Source organism: Hypanus sabinus, chromosome 15 (assembly GCF_030144855.1).
Source record: "Hypanus sabinus isolate sHypSab1 chromosome 15, sHypSab1.hap1, whole genome shotgun sequence".
In the NCBI taxonomy this organism is placed as follows: Eukaryota; Metazoa; Chordata; class Chondrichthyes; order Myliobatiformes; family Dasyatidae; genus Hypanus; species Hypanus sabinus.
In genome coordinates this window covers 44,014,123-44,026,767 of record NC_082720.1, presented here as the reverse complement: position 1 = coordinate 44,026,767, position 12,645 = coordinate 44,014,123, and positions in this window count along the sequence as shown.

Below are 12,645 nucleotides of genomic sequence, written 5' to 3'. Positions count from 1 at the left end.
CACCCTGTAGTTTTCACAAGACTCAGAAAGTCTGATGTTTTGGAAAATATTGATGGAAAAATTCAACATTTGCAGTCAAAGCAGCAAAAACAACTTAAGAGCTTAATTGACAAGTATAAAGGTTTATTCCCTGATATTCTAAGACTGTGCACGTGTACAATGCATGATGTCATTGTAAATTCAGTCTAGGCTATTAAGCAGCATCCCTACAGAGTGACCTTGAAGGGAAGCAAGCTGGTAGAAAAACTGTTTAAATGGCTGTCTGAGGCAAATCTCACAGTGAACCTCACCGAAAGTGAGTTCGGCCATGCCACAGTCACATACCTAGGGTATGTGGTAGGACGGGCAGCTGGCCCCTGTGCAGGCGAAAGTACAGGTTATTTCTGAAGTTCCCATCCCGACTGATAAGAGGGCACTGAGCTGTCTTCCACTTGTCACCTTCCTTTATGTGAGCCAGATTGTATGTCACTCTGCAAGTCTAGCTTCAAGAATACTCTTGACCCTTGGATAATCTCAAAGACAGTGTCCATGAGTGGTAAGAAGGTAATGATTCTCGACTGTTATGTGATGCAGTCCTCTATAATCAATGCATGCCCACAGGCTCCCGTCCTTTTTCTTTACGAAGAAGAAGCCAGCACTGGCTGGAGAGGTGAACGGCTGAATGAATCCCAGGGCAAGAGCCTCCTTCAGATTCTCCTCCATAGTGCTTCTCGCTAGGCTCAAGAGCATGTATATTCAACCCTTCAGAGGACAAGTACCAGGCAGTAGATCTTTAGCAAAGTTAGTGCCGGGGAAGAGTCAAAGCCTTTCCCTTGCTGAAGACCTCTTCCAAATCCTTGTAGACTGGAGGGATTTCTACTGGCTTGGGTGCTGCAATTTCCCCTGAACCTTCCCCTGAGGATGATTCCTGAGACTCCTTAGGTAGTGAGGTTGATTTGGCAGACCCCAGAGTCTCCTCCATAGGTTCACAAGAGTCATTAGTGAAAATAGAGGCCAAATCACAATGAAAATCATCATCCATATCCTCAGACATCGGCAGCAAGGTGTGACAAATGGTCCTCGTGCTCCTGGGAGCCATTTCGGAGCCTTCATCTTAGATGGGACCTGGCAAGTGGAGACCTTTGGCTTCGCTGCTAGTGTTCTAGACTGCTTGGGCACCTCCTTGGTTTGCTCGTGAACTAGTGATCTAGTTGTAGCACACCCCGATTGGAAAGGCTCTGGACTTGCATGGGCTTGTTGGCTGTAACTGGCTTGTTTGCCCTTGAAGGCAGGACTGTGTTTCCTGAAGGCTCCAGGTTACCTGGAACAGAAGCCTACCTCCTCATGGGCTGCTCCCCCTTATTGGGGGAGACTGGGGTTCAGAGCACCAAGCCTAAATAAACATTCCTGCAGTGTCTGGCCCATGAAATGATCCTGCCCTCTTTCCAGTTCCTGGAAGGGTTAGGTTGGGACAGCCAAGGGTGGGGGGTATGTGAGGAGGCTAAATGATGTAGAAAATAATGTCCTCTGCATGATCCCCTATCCTCATCTACCAGACCAGTGTCCGCTGCTGGATCTGCCTGGATCCAAGCACACGGCTATCTAAGGCAGTTGCAGGCATGGGCTGCCTCAACTGCTGCAGTGGTATGTTGAGCCGACGGGCTGTCTCCAGGAATACTCCGGCTGCCCCAGGGACCAAAAAAGCATTCACCTCTTGCCGGTTCATACCCCAGGAGATCTCAGCCCTCAGCGTGATACCAAAAACTGTGAGGTTGGGGGCAGTGGACATTACCATCACATTCCTCCCAACACAGAATGGTCTTAACAGTTCTCCTGACTGCTGCAGCTTCGGATATTTGGCCCTCAGGTGACCTGCTTCACTGTAGTAATAGCAGCAACCTTGACGCTGACGCTGGAACTTCTCATTGCCGGAGATTCTTATGCGACCTATTTGCTTGGGCTTGACAGGGTCCTGAGCAGGAAACAAGCTGGTCATGGTCCGAGATCGGGGAGTGGAACTATGATACTTTGAGGTCAGGGTCAGTCACGCCCTCTTTGACAGCTTGATATTGTCCCACTTAATGCCCTGCCAGATGATTATCGAGATGAATACATTGGTCCATCAGATCCTTTAAGTTCTCTGCTGTATCTCCCAAGGTGAGAGCATCCTTGAATTCATCTCAAAGTCTGTGGTGGGATAGTGTGGTCAAGACCTCTCAGTTCCAGCCACTTACTTGGGCCAAGGTTTGAAACTTCATAGCGTAGACAGCCACTGACCATCAGCCCTGTTGAATCTTCATCAGATGGTCCATGGTTCGGCTGGGTCCAGCTGGGTGATTGAACGTACCCTATTCATGGTGGCCATGAATTCTCCTGAATCTGAGCAAGCCTCTGACTTTCCTTCCCAATGCGTGGTGGCCCACGCCAGGGCTCTTCCAGTCAGAGGAAAGATAATGTCGGCCACCTTTCTGCGTTCTGAAGGGAAGCAGGATGGGTGGAGTTTGAATACTAATGAGCACTGAGAGATGAAGCTGTGGCAAGAGCCTGGGTCTCCATCGAACTTCTCGGCAGTGGAAAATGTTCTGGCTCTTTAAGGATTTCCTGAAAGGATTTCCCAAGCGAATCTGGCTTCCTCCTTGCAAAAGTTGACTAACAGCAACCTGGAGGTCATTTCTATCCGGGCTTACTCTGGAAATCTTCTCGCTGTGGCTGGTCACAGCCGACAAAAGACACTGATACCCTGCAGGCCCCATACTAATGCAGTCGTACTCTGTCAAGAGTCCTTGCCGAGGATGGTTTGGACCCAAATGCTGGAGTATCCAAGGCTAGGATAGAATCCTGGAATAAACTGGATCAAGAACTGAGAACAAAACAAAACACTAGATGATATTTCTGGTTGGGTTTATGACTGAGCAATGAGACTCAGTTCAGGTGCTCTTTAAATACGCAATTCTTGGTGCCCAAAACCTGATTGCCGATTAGTGGGACAATTCTCAATCTTTAAAGAGGTCACACCAAATACCTATATTCCAGAGAGTTAGAGCATCTCAATCCCGGCAGCTGGCATAGTTGGATTTGTTTCCTAACACCATTTAACATTTGACATCCTGACTGATCAAGAACCTATCAATCTCTGCTTTAAACATACTCCACCGCTGTTAATGACAGAAGATTTCATAGATTCACCACCTTCTGGCTAAAGAAATTCCTCCTCTTCTCTATTCTAAACGGATGTCCTATTCTGAGGCTGTTCCCTCTGATCCTAGACTCACCCACTTAAGGAAACATCCTCTCCATATACACTCTATCTAGGCATTTCAATATCAATAGGTTTCAATGAGCTCCTCCCACATTCTTCTGAACCCCAGCAAGTACAGGCCCAGAGCCATCAAATACTCACCCTTTCATTCACAGAATCAAATGAACTTCCTCTGGCAACAACACACACAAAATGCTGGTGGAACACAGCAGGCCAGGCAGCATCTATAGGGAGAAGATGCTGAGACCCTTCGTCAGGACTAACTGAAAGGAGAGATACTAAGAGATTTGAAAGTAGTGGGGGGAAGGGGGAAGTGCGAATTGATAGGAGAAGACCGGAGGGGTTGGGATGAAACTAAGAGCTGGAAAAGTGATTGGTGAAAGTGATACAGAGCTGGAGAGGGGAAAGGATCATGGGATGGGAGGCCTCGGGAGAAAGAAAGGGGGAGGGGGGAGCTCCAGAGGGAGATGGAGAACAGGCAGGGTGATGGGCAGAAAGAGAGAGGGAAAAAAAACAAACAACTAAATATGTCAGGGATGGGGTAAGAAGGGGAGGAGGGGCATTATCGGAAGTTAGGGAAATCAATGTTCATGCCATCAGGTTGGAGGCTACCCAGCTGGTATATAAGGTGTTGTTCCTCCAACCTGAGTGTGGATTCATCTTGACAGTAGAGATAAATCAGAATGGGAATATGTCCATGGATAGACATATCAGAATGGGAATGGGATGTGGAATTAAAATGTGTGGCCACTGGGAGATCCTGCATTCTCTGGCGGACTGAGCGTAGGTGTTCAGTGAAATGGTCTCCCAGTCTGCGTCGGGTCTCACCAATATATAAGAGGCCACACCGGGATCACCGGACACAGTATACCACTCCAGCCGACTCACAGGTGAAGTGTCGCCTCACCTGGAAGGACTATCTGGGGCCCTGAATGGTGGTGAGGGAGGAAGTGTAAGGGCAGGTATAGCACTTGTTTCGCTTACAAGGATAAGTGCCAGGAGGGAGATTGGTGGGAAGAGATGGGGGGGGGGGGTACGAGTGGACAAGGTAGTCATGTAGGGAGTGATCCCTGTGGAAAGCAGAAAGAGGTGGGGAGGGAAAGATGTGCTTGGTAGTGGGATCCCATTGGAGGTGGCGGAAGTTACGGAGAATTAAACGTTGGACCTGGAAGCTGATGGGGTGGTAGGTGAGGACAAGCAGGACCTTTCGAGTGGGGTGGCGGGTGGAATGGGTGAGGGCAAATGTGTGGGAAATGGGAGAGATGCATTTGAGAGCAGAGTTGATGGTGGAAGAAGGGAAGCCCCTTTGTTTAAAAAAGGAAGGCATCTCCTTCTTCCTGGAATGAAAAGCCTCATCCTGAGAGCAGATGCGGTGGAGACGGAGGAATTGTGAGAAGGGGATAGCATTTTTGCAAGAGACAGGGTGGGAAGAGGAACAGTCCAGTTAGCTGTGAGAGTCTGTAGGCTTATAGTAGATATCAGTAGATAAGCCGTCTCCAGAGATGGAGACAGAAAGATCAAGAAAGGGGAAGGAGGTGTTGGAAATGGACCAAGTAAATTTGAGGGCAGGGTGATTTGGAGGCAAAGTTAATGAAGTCAACGAGCTCAGCATGTGTGCAGGAGGCAGCGCCAATGCAGTCATCGATGTAGTAAAGGAAAAGAGGGGGATGGTTACCCCTATTGAGTTGGAACATGGACTGTTCCACAAAGCCAACAAAAAGGCAGGCATAACTGGGACCCATACGGGTGCCCATGGCTACACCCTTGGTTTGGAGGAAGTGGGCGGAACCAAAAGAAAAATTATTGAGAGTAAGAACTAATTCAGCTAGATGAAGGAGAGTGGTGGTAGAGGGGAATTGTTTAGGTCTGGAATCCAAAAAGAAGTGAAGAGCTTTGAGACCGTCCAGGTGGGGGATGGAGGTATATAGGGACTGGACGTCCATGGTGAAAATAACGCGATGGGGGCCAGGGAACTTAAAATCATTGAAAAAATTCAAAGTGTGAGAAGTGTCACAAACATAGGTGGGAAGAGATTGAACAAGGGGGGGATAAGACTGTCAAGATATGCAGAAATGAGTTCGGTGGGGCAGGAGCAAACTGAGAAAATGGGTCTACCTGGACAAGCAGGTTTGTGGATCTCGGGTAGGAGGTAGAAATGGGAAGTGTGGGGTGTGGGAACTATGATGTTGGTGGCAGTGGATGGGAGATCCCCAGAGCTGATAAGGTTGGTGATGGTATAGGAGACAGTGGCCTGGTGCTCCTTAGTGGGTTCATGATCAAGGGGTAAATAAGAGGAGGTATCAGAGAGTTGTCGCTGTGCCTCAGCCAGGTAGAGGTCAGTACGCCAGACAACAACGGCTCCCCCCTTATCAGCAGATTTTATAGTGAGGTTGGGATTGGTGCGGAGAGAGTGGAGAGCAGAGCGTTCGGAAGGAGTGGGGTTGGAATTGGAACAGGGTGTGGTGAAGTCGAGACGTTTGATGTCCCATCAGCAATTAGCAATAAAGAGATCCAGAGCAGGCAGAAGACCAGAGCGGGGTGTCCATGAAGAGGAGGAGGGTTGAAGACGGGAGAAGGGGTCACCGGTGGGGGTAGGAGAGTCCTTGCCAAAGAAGTAAGCTCGGACACGGAGCTGGCAGAAGAAGAACTTCCTCTGGACTCTCTTCGATGCCAACAAGTCTTTTCTTTGATAAGGAGCCCAAAATTCTCATAACACTCCAAGTATGGTCTGACCAATGCCTTATAAAGCCACAATTCCAACCTTGCTCTATGTTCAAGTCCTCTTCAAATAAATGCTAGCATAGCATTTGTCTTCCTTACCACTGACTCAACCTGTAAATTAACCTTCAGGGAATACTGCACAAGGACTCTCAAGTCCTTTGAACTTTTGAATTTTCTTCCCATTTAGAAAATCTCTTTGCACTTATTCCTTCTATCTATCATGACCATACACTTCCCTACACTATCTTCCATCTGCTACTTCATTCCTAATTCTTCCAGTCTGTTTATGACCATCTGCAGTCTCCTTGCTTTCTCAACACTACCTGCTCCTCCACCTATCTTTTTATCATCCACAAAGACATTAATTCTGTCATCAAACATGCGGAAACCTGCAGATGCTGGAAATTCAAACAACACACACAAAATGCTGGTGGAACACAGCAGACCAGGCAGCATGTATAAGGAGAAGTCCTGACGAAAGATCTCAGCCCGAAACATCGACAGTGCTTCTCCTTATAGATGCTGCCTGGCCTGCTGTGTTCCACCAGCATTTTGTGTGAATTCTGTCATCAAAATCATTGACATATAATGTGAAAAGTCAGAATCAGAATCAGCTTATTATCACGGGCACATGACGTGAAATTTGTTAACTTAGCAGCAACAGTTCAATGCATTACATAATCTAGCAGAGAAAAAAATAATAATTAAGTAAATCAGTTACAGTATACACATATTGAATAGATTAAAACATGTGCAAAAACAGAAATACTGTTTATTAAAAAAAAGTGAGGTAGTGTCCAAAGATTCAATGTCCATTTAGGAATCAGATGGCAGAGGGGAAGAAGCTGTTGCTGAATCACCGAGTGTGTACCTTCAGGCTTCTGTACCTCCTACCTGATGGTAACAGTAAGAAAAGGGATGCCCTGGGTGCTGGAGGTCCTTAATAATGGATACTGCCTTTCTGAGACACCGCTCTCCGAAGGTCCTGCGTACTTTTAAGGCTAGTACTCAAGATGGAGCTGACTAGATTTACAACCCACTGCTGCTTTTGGTCCTGTGCAGTAGCCCATCCATATCAGACAGTGATGCAGCCTGTCAGAATGCTGTCCACGGTACAACTATAGAAGTTTTTGAGTGAATTTGTTGACATGCCAAATCTCTTCAAACTCCTAATGAAGTATAGCTGCTGTCTTGCCTTCTTTATAACTACGTCAATATGTTGGGACCAGGATAGATCCTCAGAGATCTTGTTGCCCCGGAACTTGAAGCTGCTCACTCTCTCCACTTCTGATCCCTCTATGAGGATTGGTATGCGTTCCCTTGACTTACCCTTCCTGAAGTCCACAACCAGCTCTTTCGTCTTACTGATGTTCAGTGCCAGGTTGTTGCTACGGCACCATTCTGCTAGATGACATATCTCACTCCTGTACACCCTCTCATCACCACCTGAGATTCTACCAGCAATGGTTGTATCATCAGCAAATTTATAGATGGTATTTGAGCTATGCCTAGCCACATAGTCATGTGTATATAGAGAGTAGAGCAGTGGGCGAAGCATACACCCCTGAGGTGCGCCAGTGTTGATCGTCAGCTAGGAGGATATGTCCCTGCTCCTGCAGAACTCCACTAGCCACTGGCAGCCAACCAGAATGGGCCCCCTTTATTGCCACCCTTTGCCTCCTGTCAGCCAGCCAATGTTCTACCCATGCTAGTATCTTCCCTGTAATCCCATGGGCTCTTGTTCAGCAGCCTGATGTGTAGCACCTTGTCAAAGGCCTTCTGAAAATCCAAGTAAACAACATGCACTCTCTCCCTAGTCTATTTTGCCTGCTGTTTCCTCAAAGGATTTCATCAGATTTATCAGACAAGATTTTCCCTTAAGGAATTTCCCTTCAGTCAATTTTATTATGTGCCATCAAGTACCATGAAATCTCATCCTTAATAATGGACATCAACCACTGATGTCAGGCTAATTGGCCTCTAATTCCCTTTCTTTTTCTTCCCTCCTTTCTTAAACAGTAGAGTGACATTTGCAATTTTCCAGTCTTCAGGAATCATTCTGGAATCTAGCGATTCTTGAAAAAGTATTACAAGTGCCTGCATAATCTCTTCAGCTATCTCTTTCAGAACCCTGGGGTGTAGTCTGTCTGGTTCAGCTGACTTACCTACCTTCAGATCTTTCAGATTCACAAGCACCTTCTCCTTAGTAACAGCAACTACATTCACTTCTGCCTTCTGACACTTGAATTTCAGGTATACTGCTAGTGTATTGCATGGTGAAGACTGCCACAAAATACTTAAGTTCATCTGCTATTTCTTTGTCCCCCATTACTGCATCTCCTGTCTCCCATTACATTTTCACAGTCAGTCTTGACACCTTTTTTGTGCCTAACACCAGCAAATATAATAAACAATGTGTAATTCTTCAATAAGTTGAAATCAGGATAACATAGTCTATCCCGCAAAGTTTTGTCCTTTGCATTAATACATACGCATGCGCACACACTACTTTTACATCTACCAGTTCAGCTCTCTGTGTTCGTGATACCTCGTGTTCCCATGTACCTCCAATCCAAACAGGACCAAGCATGAGTACTGATTTAAAAAACACTCACCCACTTAGACTGCTACGATCACTAGCCACATGATGGGTCACGAAGGTATCCCATTCCTGACACCAAATGTTGTTGTGCGAATGAATCGCTGGAGAAAAGTAGCTTCTTTATTCGACAAAACAAAGTACAGCAGGCATCATATGGAGACACTTTCAGTGGAAAGGTCTTCTGGCTCAACATGGGGCTCAATATTTATCTGTTAAACACAAAAGGACAAATCCATATATATGAAGTATAGACAATGCTTTCTTTTGAAACTATATACAAACTTCACATCTCCTGATTCACATTGTTCCAAATTAAATCCACAATACTTTTTCAAGGAACAGAAGACTGGTAGCCAAAGTCATTTGCTAAATGTAAACGACCTAAACCCAAAAATCACTCTAAAACCTAGCATCAGTAAATACAATTAACAATGCATAATTCTTCAACATGTTGATGTCAGGATAGCATAATCTATCCTCTAATTATTCATTTGACTTGCTGTACTTCTTTAATATTCCAACATTTGTAACATCAATTGTTCCTTTGTGATTTAGTTTTAGATAATGAAGTACATGATGTATAAATATCATGTGCCTCTTCATGAATGTGAAATACTGGGCATAGGAGCACTGGGGAAACCAATGTACCTATTAATTAAATAATGTAGAATATTTCAAATTTTATATTTTTAATCATCAATTGAATAACCAATCCAGATACCATATGTACTTTGTGTTAAACACCATATGTACTTTATGTTTATGTGGAATTATAAATAATTGCAAATGCTAAATCTGGAGTAAAAACACATTGCTCAAGGAACGTAACTGGTCAGTTGGCTTCTGTAGAGCAGAGGGTTGGTCAATGTTTTAGTTCAAGGTCCTCTTGTGTAACAGCCTAGTGGAGGGTGTTGACCAGAAGCATTGACCATTCCTCTGACTGTAGATGCTGAGTTATCCACTGAGTTCCACCAGTTTACAATTGATTTATAGTTGGATTAGAAAAATCTAGCAATTTTTATGTATTTGATAATTATCCATTTTGATTCTAGATTTAATATGTTTTGAAAATGAAGGGTTACTAATCTGTACAGAGGTACTACAGAACATGCTAGAATTAGAAACATTCTTTGTGTGTTTGCTTTTATTGGCTGGTCATGCACCACATATAAATCAAGGCTTTAATAATAAGTGTATTTTAATTTATATCTGTAAATTAAAAACTACATCAATGGCTACCATCTAAGTTAGTAAATCATCTCTTATAAAGTCATAATTGGCACTATTGTATAACACCGATATATTTATATCTAAAGTTTACTTTAAATTTTGATCTTTTAAAATTTATGAGACTTTTGGTACTTAATCACATTTCTAAACTATTCCATTAAAAAGTCTTTTTTAAAAAGAAAAGAACTATTACTTGGTTATATAAAGTGCTTGGGCTATTCTGAGGCACCATATCAAAGGTGAAATATTAAGTCTTTGTTTTAAACTGACAATAAAAGATGCAGAAGCAGCCAGATCATCAAGATCTTAATTTCTGAAATTCGATTGAACTTTTCTTTGCAATTATTTTGAGATTTTTTTTCCACTGTAACCCAAAATATCTTTAATCAGGTTACTGTCAGAATGATGCAGAGTCATGGAGCAATGCAGCATGAATACAGACCCTTTGGCCCATCAAATCCTTGCTGATCATATTGTAAACTCAGGTAGTGCTGATTTCCTGTGTTCAGCCCATATCCTTCCAGTCTCCTCCTCTCCATGTAACCATCTAAGTGCTTCCTAAAGATACTTTTGTACCCGCCTCAAGCTCTTCCTCTGGCAGCTTGTTCCAATTTTTCACCACCTTCTTGCACTTTAGGTCCCTTCTTAATCATTCCCCTCTAGCCCTTAAGCTCTGTCCCTTAGTTTTGGACTCACATACCCTGGGGAAAATAATGTTACCATCCACCTTATCTATGCACAGAAGCACTTCTATAATTTGCCTTTCATTCTCCTGTGTACCAAGGAATAAAGATAGAGCTTGGCTCATCTCTTCCTACAACTCAGGTCCTTTAGTCCAGGAAACATTCTCGTAAATCTTTTCTGCACTTTCTAATTTAACCATATCTTTCTTATAACAGGGTGACCAAAACTGTAGACAGTGCTCTAAGTGCAGCCTCATCAATGACTTGGTGCAATATGATGTCATAACTCTTGTACTCAGTGCCCTGACTGATGAAGGCCAGCATGCTAAATGCCTTTTTCCCCACTCTATCTACATCTTTCAATGAACTATGCACTTGTGCTCGTGGGTACCTCAATTCCATGACACTCCCAAGTGCTCTGTCATCCATAGTACAAGTCATTTGACTTTCCAAAATGCTATCAATCACCTCACATATATTAAGATCTTGATTTCTGAAATTCGATTGAACTTTTCTTTGCAATTATTTTTTTCCACCGTAACCCAAAATATCTTTAATCAAAGTTGATATATATATGTTTGCCTCACCTTAGCCCACTTCAGTAACTGAACAAGGTCCCACTGTAATCTACAGCCTTCTTCATTATCAACAACAGCTAATTTTATGTCGTCTGCAAACTTGCTGATCAAGCCTTCATTCACATCAAAATCATTTATATAAATAGCGAATAAAATAGCAATGAGGAGACTTGCAAGAGTGAGCTAAGTCAGCTGACTGAGTTGTCTCACAACGAACTTTCATTCAATGACAGCAAAACTAAGGGGTTAATTTTGGACTTCAGGAAGAGGGGTTTGGGAGAAAACAGACAGTGTTCATTGAAGGGCTGGTGTTGAAAGGGTGAGCAGCTTTAACTTTCTGGGTGATTGATCCTAGGCCCGACATATGGATGCAACCAGGATGAAGACTTGCCAGCAGCTCTACTTCATCAGGAGTCTAAGGAGATTTAATATGTCACCACAAACTTCCAAATGTCTATAGATTTACAACAGTGAGGATCAGTTTGATTGTACCACAACTTAGTAAGCAGCTTCTAATGCACAGGATTTCAGGAGGCTACAGAGGGTTATTGACTCAACCAATTCCATCATGGCTACTACCCTCCTCATCATTGAGGACACTCTCAAGCAGCAGTAGTTCAAGAAGGTGACATCCATCATTAAGGACCTGCATCATCTAAAATTTGCCTTCTTCTCGTTACTGCCATCAGGAATGAGGTACAGTAGCCTAAGACCCATAATCAATGGTTCAGGGTCAGCTTCTTCCTTTCCACCATCAGACTTCTGAATGGTCCATGAACTCATGAACATATTCTCATTATCCTTTTTTATGCACTATTTATTTTTGCAGTTTATATTTTTATGTATTTTCTCTGTGTTTGTTATGTGTTGTAACTGCAAAACATAAAATTAATTCAGAGAAAACAAGGAGCTGGGGCTGTGAGTCTAACTTTTAAGTGAGGCATACATTTATCATGTGGTAGTGCCATGACATACGCAATTCATGTATTTTTACATAAGCCATAATGAATTTTGAAAATAACTAATAATGGTTAATCAAACAATATATATATCTACAAACACAAGAAAGTCAGCAGATGCTGGAAATCCAAAGCAACACACACAAAATGTTGGAGGAACTCAGCAGGGTCAGGCAGCATCTATGGAAATGAATAAATAGCTGACTTTTCGGGCTGAGGCCCTTTTCCAGGATGGAGAAGGAAGGGGGAAAACACTAGAATAAAAAGGTGGGGGAGGGAATGCAGGCCAGCTGGAAGGTGATAGGTGAAACCAGGTGGGTGGGAAAGCAGAAGGGCTGGAGAGGAAGGAATCTGATAGGACCAGAGGAGAAAGGGAAGGAGGAGAGGACCCGGGGGAAGTGATATGTAGGTGAGAAGAGGTGAAATACCAGTATGGGAAATAAAGGAATTGGGGGGGGGGAGGACAGGTGGAAGTTTTTTAACGGGAAGGAAAAATCAAAATTCATGCCATCATGCTGGAGGCCACCCCAACAGAATATAAGGTGTTGCTCTTAAACCTTGAGTGTGGCCTCATCTTGGCAGATGAGGAAGACTTGGATTCACATGTCAGAACAAGAATAGGGATTAGAATTAA